This window comes from Mustela nivalis, assembly GCF_964662115.1.
Source record: "Mustela nivalis genome assembly, contig: HAP1_SCAFFOLD_39, whole genome shotgun sequence".
NCBI classification, from domain to species: Eukaryota; Metazoa; Chordata; class Mammalia; order Carnivora; family Mustelidae; genus Mustela; species Mustela nivalis.
This window is the reverse complement of record NW_028136550.1, coordinates 233,351-242,684: the sequence shown is the minus strand read 5'-3', so window position 1 is coordinate 242,684 and position 9,334 is coordinate 233,351.

The following is a 9,334-nucleotide window of genomic DNA, read 5'->3' as shown; positions in this document are numbered from 1 at the left end:
TTTGTGTCTATGGAGACCTTGGAATGAAGCGGTGGCCCTGGGGCCCTGAAGGGTTCTCCTAAACAGAGGCTTTGGCACAGCTCTAACGTGCATGTTTCCCAAGTGTAGATGAGATTTGTTCTGATGGGTGAGTCAAGGAACAGCCATATGCTGGTATTGAAATCCAGGCCTCTGAGGAGAGATGCCTGGAAACCAAAGCAATGGATCCGATTAGTGCCTAGGGGCCTGTTCGTTCCTTTTTACCTCTGGGGACAACAGTCTACGGGTCTGAGTGCAGGTAGGTGCTCAGATGGGCTCAGATTGCCCCTGTTTGTCCTGGGAAGCCACAACTATTGGGATAGCCTCAGGGACTTTGGAGGTTATCCTACTAGTAGGGTTGTGGCCATTGGAATGGGCACATACAATTCCCTTGGAGAGGGCAAGTACAGTCCTCATGTTTGGCTCCAGGGCCCTGAGCCTGTAGGGTGTGTAGGCCAGAGCTGTTTGGACAGTTGTCTGAAAACACAAACTCGGCTTATGTTTTGGGTCATAGGTATGGCAGGACTGATCTACAGACCATGAGGAGAACACTTCGGGATATGAAAAAAGGGCGAGTGTGAGGCTCTTGCTCAAGTTTTTGTCTCTGGATATCGTGTCACTCATGGTCGTGAAATTGCCGGGTGACTTCATGGGAAATGGACGAGTCTTACTCTCTGGGGGTTCGGTCCCGTCCAAAGAGTTTGGGGTCATTCTGGGATTCGAAGAAGTCCGTTTTTTTGTTGTTGTTGTCGATTTGTTTCATTTTGTTTTTCAACCTCAGAGGTCCCACCAAATGAGGGATTCCAGAGTAGAGCCCTGGGGTGGGGCGAATGGTCAACCAGAAATCTGGTTAAAAATTGGGGACTAGGGACATGTCAAGCCCATTATGACATCTAAAGGTCCAGCCACTGAGAGGACTTACTAGAGGACAGGACTCACGCTGAGGTCACAATGCGTGTTTATGCTCACGTCGCACTCAAGAATGGGCGGGGCCTCAGGGTGAATGCTGGTTTCTCCTACACTGAACGTTGGACAACATGCCAACCACAAGGTTTCTTGCCATGGGTCAGGAAGAGTTCTGATTTCTGCATCACAGTCACCCGTGGGCAGTGATTGGAGATAAGGTCTAGGTTCTGAAGCCTGAAAACTGAGGTAGGGAAGAGATGATGACCTAAGGCCATGGCGGGTCTGATGTGCTCAGCGTGCGGTCAGCTGTCTGGGTGTTGGTCAGCAGGTCCAGGCTCAGGTTGTGTCAGACAGTGCATTAGTGCCCAGGTTAGACTATATAATTCGGGTACATTCGAGTGCCGTGTAGGTTTATCCTCATTTAAGCTGCCTGGGCTGCTCATTAGGCAATATATTTTTTCTAGAGGGCAGGCAGAGTGCTTCATTGTCGGTCCGGAATTGCCAAACTTGAGGGCTTCGGGGCCAGGAGAGTGAGGACAGAAGTCTGAGAACACAAGCTAGACTTCGGATTCAGGGTGAGGGCACGCAGGTACCACCTGCAGATCTGAACCAATATCTCATGCATCTGAAGTCAGGGCGAGGATCCGACGTTGGCTCAGGTTGGAGTTTCTGTGCATGACGGCCCCTTCATGAAGAGAGCGGAATCTCGAGGCCATGGAGGTTTTCCACGTTGGGAGATGTGGGATGCCCCCTTCAAGGATTCCTTCTGCGGGACAATTGAGACCTGTTGGACAGCTCCAGGACATCCCATATGGAATGACTCCAGAGCACCGTTCGAGGATGGATGCCTGGGAAGTCCGCCTCGCCTTCCAATTGTCTCCTAGCAACTAGACAGTTTAGATGTAATGGATCTGCGGGAGCACCCGGGGTGGCTGAGTTGAAATGCACTTTCCAGAGGATGGGTCCTAACGTGTGTTTGTGTCCATGAGGGCCTTGGAATGGGGAGGTGGCACCGGGACCCTGAAGTATTCTCCTAAGCTTTGGCATAGCTCCCATGTAAAAATTTCCTTGTGTAGACGAGATTTGTTCTGATGGGTGCCTCAGGAAATCCCCTCTGCTGGTATTGGAATGCAGGCTTTTGAGGAGACATGCCTGTAAACCAAAGCAATGGATCCGATAATGGCCTCGGGTCCTGTCTGGTTCAATCTTCTTGGTATGAGTGGAGGTAGATGAGTGGAGGTAGATGCTCATCCGGTATCAACCGCCCTTTTTTATCCCGGGCGACCTACACTATTGGGATGGCCTCAGGGACTTTGGAGGGTTCTCCTAATTTGTACGATGTTTGACAATGGAATGGGCAGAATTCCCTTGGATTGGGTGGGGGCAGTCCTAATGTGTGGCTCCAGGGGCCCCAGCCTGGAGGGAGTGTGGCCCAGGACTTTGAGGACAGAAGACTGAAAACACAAACTCAGCTTAAGTTTGGGGACGTAGGTATGGCACGCCCGATCTACAAACCATGAGAAGAACTCTTCAGGACATGAAGAATGAGCGAGTCTGAGGAGCTTGCTCAGGCTTTTGTCTCTGGATTTTGTTTCAGCGATGGCCGTGGAATGTTGTGGAGGTCTCATGGGCCATGGACGAATCTTCCTCTCTGTGGATTTGGCCCGATCCCAATTGTTTTTCGTCAATCTGTGGGATGGGAGGACTCCTTTCAGGTTTGTTACCTCAGGTGTCCCACCAAAAGAGGCATTCCAAAGCAGAGCCCTGGGGAAGAGTGAAGGGACAACCCGAACTATGGTTAAAAATTGGGGCCTAGGGGCATGGCAAGCCCAATATGCTGTCTCTTCATATAGGCCCTGAGAGGCCTTACCTGAGGACTGGGCTCAGGCTGAGGGTCACAATGTGTGTTTGTGACCAATGTGGCCCGCAAGCATGGGCTGGGCCTCATGGGCCACGCTTGTTTCAACTACACTGAACGTTGGACAACATGCCAACCACAAGGTTTCTTGCCATGGGTAAAGAGTTCTGATTTCTGCATCATTTTCAACCCTGGGCAGTGGTTGGAGATAAGGTCTAGGTTCTGGGGCCTGAAAACCGCAGTTGGGAAGAGATGACGACCTAAGGCCATGGCGGGTCCGATGTGCTCAGTGTGCGGCCAGCTGTCTGGGTGGGACCAGGAGGTCCAGGCTCAGGCTGGGTCAGAAGGGGAAATAGTGCCCAGGTCAGCCTATATGTTTGGGGTACAGCCGAATGGCGTGCAGGTTGATTTTCTTTTGGGGTTTCGGGGTAGCAATGAGGGCAATGTTTGACTTCTGTAGGGCAGGCAGAGTGCGGCATTGTAGTTCTGGATTGCCAAACTGGAGGGCTTGTGGGCCAGTAGTCTGAGGACGGAGTCTGAGAAGCCAAGCTAGGCCTAGGTTTGTGGGTGTGGATATGGCAGGCACAATCTACAGACCTCAATCGAGATCTCGTGCATCTGAAGTCAGGGCAAGGATCAGACGATCGATCAGGTTGGACTTTCTGCCCTGATGGCCCTTTCTTGAAGGGGGTTGGATCACGAGGACATGGGGGTTTTCCCACGATGGGAGTTGTGAGAAGCTCCAAACTGCAAAGATTCTTCTGCAGGACAATTGAGACCTGTTGGTTGGCTCCAGGCCAACGATTCCGAGCAGGGTTCTAAGGATGGATGGCTGGGTAGCCCACCTCGCATTCCAATGGTCTCCAAGCAACAAGACAGGTTAGATCTGCTGGATGTGGGGGGCAACCGAGGAGGCTGAGTTGAAATGGACTCTCCTGTGGATGTGTCCTAATATGTTTTTGTGTCTATGGAGACCTTGGAATGAAGCGGTGGCCCTGGGGCCCTGAAGGGTTCTTCTAAACAGAGGCTTTGGCACAGCTCTAACGTGCATGTTTCCCAAGTGTAGATGAGATTTGTTCTGATGGGTGAGTCAAGGAACAGCCATATGCTGGTATTGAAATCCAGGCCTCTGAGGAGAGATGCCTGGAAACCAAAGCAATGGATCCGATTAGTGCCTAGGGGCCTGTTCGTTCCTTTTTACCTCTGGGGACAACAGTCTACGGGTCTGAGTGCAGGTAGGTGCTCAGATGGGCTCAGATTGCCCCTGTTTGTCCTGGGAAGCCACAACTATTGGGATGGCCTCAGGGACTTTGGAGGTTATCCTACTAGTAGGGTTGTGGCCATTGGAATGGGCACATACAATTCCCTTGGAGAGGGCAAGTACAGTCCTCAGGTTTGGCTCCAGGGCCCTGAGCCTGTAGGGTGTGTAGGACAGAGCTGTTTGGACAGTTGTCTGAAAACACAAACTCGGCTTATGTTTTGGGTCATAGGTATGGCAGGACTGATCTACAGACCATGAGGAGAACACTTCGGGATATGAAAAAAGGGCGAGTGTGAGGCTCTTGCTCAAGTTTTTGTCTCTGGATATCGTGTCACTCATGGTCGAAAAATTGCCGGGTTACTTCATGGGAAATGGACGAGTCTTACTCTCTGGGGGTTCGGTCCCGTCCAAAGAGTTTGGGGTCATTCTGGGGATGGAAGAAGTCCGTTTTTTTGTTGTTGTTGTCGATTTGTTTCATTTTGTTTTTCAACCTCAGAGGTCCCACCAAATGAGGGATTCCAGAGTAGAGCCCTGGGGTGGGGCGACTGGACAACCAGAAATCTGGTTAAAAATTGGGGACTAGGGACATGTCAAGCCCATTATGACATCTAATGTTCCAGCCACTGAGAGGACTTACTAGAGGACAGGACTCACGCTGAGGTCACAATGCGTGTTTATGCTCTCGTCGCACGCAAGAATGGGCGGGGCCTCAGGGTGAATGCTGGTTTCTCCTACACTGAACGTTGGACAACATGCCAACCACAAGGTTTCTTGCCATGGGTCAGGAAGAGTTCTGATTTCTGCATCACAGTCACCCGTGGGCAGTGATTGGAGATAAGGTCTAGGTTCTGAAGCCTGAAAACTGAGGTAGGGAAGAGATGATGACCTAAGGCCATGGCGGGTCTGATGTGCTCAGCGTGCGGTCAGCTGTCTGGGTGTTGGTCAGCAGGTCCGGGCTCAGGTTGTGTCAGACAGTGCATTAGTGCCCAGGTTAGGCTATCTAATTTGGGTTCATTCGAGTGCCGTTTAGGTTTAACCTCATTTAAGCTGCCTGGGCTGCTCATTAGGCAATATATTTTTTCTAGAGGGCAAGCAGAGTGCTTCATTGTCGGTCCGGAATTGCCAAACTTGAGGGCTTCGGGGCCAGGAGAGTGAGGACGGAAGTCTGAGAACACAAGCTAGACTTCGGATTCAGGGTGAGGGCACGGCAGGTACCCCCTGCAGATCTGAACCAATATCTCATGCATCTGAAGTCAGGGCGAGGATCCGACGTTGTCTCAGGTTGGAGTTTCTGTGCATAACGGCCCCTTCATGAAGGGAGCGGAATCTCGAGGCCATGGAGGTTTTCCACGTTGGGAGATGTGGGATGCCCCCTTCAAGGATTCCTTCTGCGGGACAATTGAGACCTGTTGGACAGCTCCAGGACAATCCATATGGAATGACTCCAGAGCACCGTTCCAGGATGGATGCCTGGGAATTCCGCCTCGCCTTCCAATTGTCGCCTAGCAACAAGACAGTTTAGATCTAATGGATCTGCGGGAGCAACCGGAGTGGCTGAGTTGAAATGCACTTTTCAGAGGATGGGTCCTAACGTGTGTTTGTGTCCATGAGGGCCTTGGAATGGGGAGGTGGCACCGGGACCCTGAAGTATTCTCCTAAGCTTTGGCATAGCTCCCATTCACAAGTTTCCTTGTGGAGACGAAATTTGTGCTGATGGGTGCCTCAGGAAATCCCCTCTGCTGGTATTGGAATCCAGGCTTTTGAGGAGACATGCCTGTAAACCAAAGCAATTTATCCGATAATGGCCTCGGGTCCTGTCTGGTTCAATCTTCTTGGTATGAGTGCAGGTAGATGAGTGGAGGTAGATGCTCAGCCGGTATCAATCGCCCTTTTTTGTCCCGGGCGACCTACACTATTGGGATGGCCCCAGGGACTTTGGAGGGTTCTCATAATTTGTACAATTTTTGACAATGGAATGGGCAGAATTCCCATGGATTGGGTGGGGGCAGTCCTAATGTGTGGCTCCAGGGGCCCCAGCCTGGAGGGAGTGTGGCCCAGGACTTTGAGGACAGAAGACTGAAAACACAAACTCAGCTTAAGTTTGGGGACGTAGTTATGGCACGCCCGATCTACAAACCATGAGAAGAACTCTTCAGGACATGAAGAATGAGCGAGTCTGAGGAGCTTGCTCAGGCTTTTGTCTCTGGATTTTGTTTCAGCGATGGCCGTGGAATGTTGTGGAGGTCTCATGGGCCATGGACGAATCATCCTCTCTGTGGATTTGGCCCGATCCCAATTGTTTTTCGTCAATCTGTGGGATGGGAGGACTCCTTTCAGGTTTGTTACCTCAGGTGTCCCACCAAAAGAGGAATTCCAAAGCAGAGCCCTGGGGAAGAGTGAAGGGACAACCCGAACTATGGTTAAAAATTGGGGCCTAGGGGCATGGCAAGCCCAATATGCTGTCTCTTCATATAGGCCCTGAGAGGCCTTACCTGAGGACTGGGCTCAGGCTGAGGGTCACAATGTGTGTTTGTGACCAATGTGGCCCGCAAGCATGGGCTGGGCCTCATGGGCCACGCTTGTTTCAACTACACTGAACGTTGGACAACATGCCAAGCACAAGGTTTCTTGCCATGGGGAAAGAGTTCTGATTTCTGCATCATTTTCAACCCTGGGCAGTGGTTGGAGATAAGGTCTAGGTTCTGGAGCCTGAAAACCGCAGTTGGGAAGAGATGACGACCTAAGGCCATGGCGGGTCCGATGTGCTCAGTGTGCGGCCAGCTGTCTGGGTGGGACCAGGAGGTCCAGGCTCAGGCTGGGTCAGAAGGGGAAATAGTGCCCAGGTCAGGCTATATGTTTGGGGTACAGCCGAATGGCGTGCAGGTTGATTTTCTTTTGGGGTTTCGGGGTAGCAATGAGGGCAATGTTTGACTTCTGTAGGGCAGGCAGAGTGCGGCATTGTAGTTCTGGATTGCCAAACTGGAGGGCTTGTGGGCCAGTAGTCTGAGGACGCAGTCTGAGAACCCAAGCTAGGCCTAGGTTTCTGGTTGAGGATATGGCAGGCACAATCTACAGACCTCAATCGAGATCTCGTGCATCTGAAGTCAGGGCAAGGATCAGACGATCGCTCAGGTTGGACTTTCTGCCCTGATGGCCCTTTCTTGAAGGGGGTTGGATCACGTGGACATGGGGGTTTTCCCACGATGGAAGTTGTGAGAAGCTCCAAACTGCAAAGATTCTTCTGCAGGACAATTGAGACCTGTTGGTTGGCTCCAGGCCAACGATTCCGAGCAGGGTTCTAAGGATGGATGGCTGGGTAGCCCACCTCGCATTCCAATGGTCTCCAAGCAACAAGACAGGTTAGATCTGCTGGATGTGGGGGGCAACCGAGGAGGCTGAGTTGAAATGGACTCTCCTGTGGATGTGTCCTAATATGTTTTTGTGTCTATGGAGACCTTGGAATGAAGCGGTGGACCTGGGGCCCTGAAGGGTTCTCCTAAACAGAGGCTTTGACACAGCTCTAACGTGCATGTTTCCCAAGTGTAGATGAGATTTGTTCTGATGGGTGAGTCAAGAAACAGCCATATGCTGGTATTGAAATCCAGGCCTCCGAGGAGAGATGCCTGGAAACCAAAGCAATGGATCCGATTAGTGCCTAAGGGGCCTGTTCGTTCCTTTTTACCTCTGGGGACATCAGTCTACGGGTCTGAGTGCAGGTAGGTGGTCAGATGGGCTCAGATTGCCCCTGTTTGTCCTGGGAAGCCACAACTATTGGGATGGCCTCAGGGACTTTGGAGGTTATCCTACTAGTAGGGTTGTGGCCATTGGAATGGGCACATACAATTCCCTTGGAGAGGGCAAGTACAGTCCTCAGGTTTGGCTCCAGGGCCCTGAGCCTGTAGGGTGTGTAGGCCAGAGCTGTTTGGACACTTGTCTGAAAACACAAAGTCGGCTTATGTTTTGGGTCATAGGTATGGCAGGACTGATCTACAGACCATGAGGAGAACACTTCGGGATATGAAAAAAGGGCGAGTGTGAGGCTCTTGCTCAAGTTTTTGTCTCTGGATATCGTGTCACTCATGGTCGTGAAATTGCCGGGTGACTTCATGGGAAATGGACGAGTCTTAATCTCTGGGGGTTCGGTCCCGTCCAAAGAGTTTGGGGTCATTCTGGGGATGGAAGAAGTCCGTTTTTTTGTTGTTGTTGTCGATTTGTTTCATTTTGTTTTTCAACCTCAGATGTCCCACCAAATGAGGGATTCCAGAGTAGAGCCCTGGGGTGGGGCGACTGGACAACCAGAAATCTGGTTAAAAATTGGGGACTAGGGACATGTCAAGCCCATTATGACATCTAATGTTCCAGCCACTGAGAGGACTTACTAGAGGACAGGACTCACGCTGAGGTCACAATGCGTGTTTATGCTCTCGTCGCACTCAAGAATGGGCGGGGCCTCAGGGTGAATGCTGGTTTCTCCTACACTGAACGTTGGACAACATGCCAACCACAAGGTTCTTGCCATGGGTCAGGAAGAGTTCTGATTTCTGCATCACAGTCACCCGTGGGCAGTGATTGGAGATAAGGTCTAGGTTCTGAAGCCTGAAAACTGAGGTAGGGAAGAGATGATGACCTAAGGCCATGGCGGGTCTGATGTGCTCAGCGTGCGCTCAGCTGTCTGGGTGTTGGTCAGCAGGTCTGGGCTCAGGTTGTGTCAGACAGTGCATTAGTGCCCAGGTTAGACTATATAATTCGGGTACATTCGAGTGCCGTGTAGGTTTATCCTCATTTAAGCTGCCTGGGCTGCTCATTAGGCAATATATTTTTTCTAGAGGGCAGGCAGAGTGCTTCATTGTCGGTCCGGAATTGCAAACTTGAGGGCTTCGGGGCCAGGAGAGTGAGGACAGAAGTCTGAGAACACAAGCTAGACTTCGGATTCAGGGTAAGGGCACGGCAGGTACCCCCTGCAGATCTGAACTAATATCTCATGCATCTGAAGTCAGGGCGAGGATCCGACGTTGGCTCAGGTTGGAGTTTCTGTGCATGACGGCCCCTTCATGAAGGGAGCGGCATCTCGAGGCCATGGAGGTTTTCCACGTTGGGAGATGTGGGATGCCCCCTTCAAGGATTCCTTTTGCGGGACAATTGAGACCTGTTGGACAGCTCCAGGACATCCCATATGGAATGACTCCAGAGCACCGTTCGAGGATGGATGCCTGGGAAGTCCGCCTCGCCTTCCAATTGTCTCCTAGCAACAAGACAGTTTAGATCTAATGGATCTGCGGGAGCACCCGGGG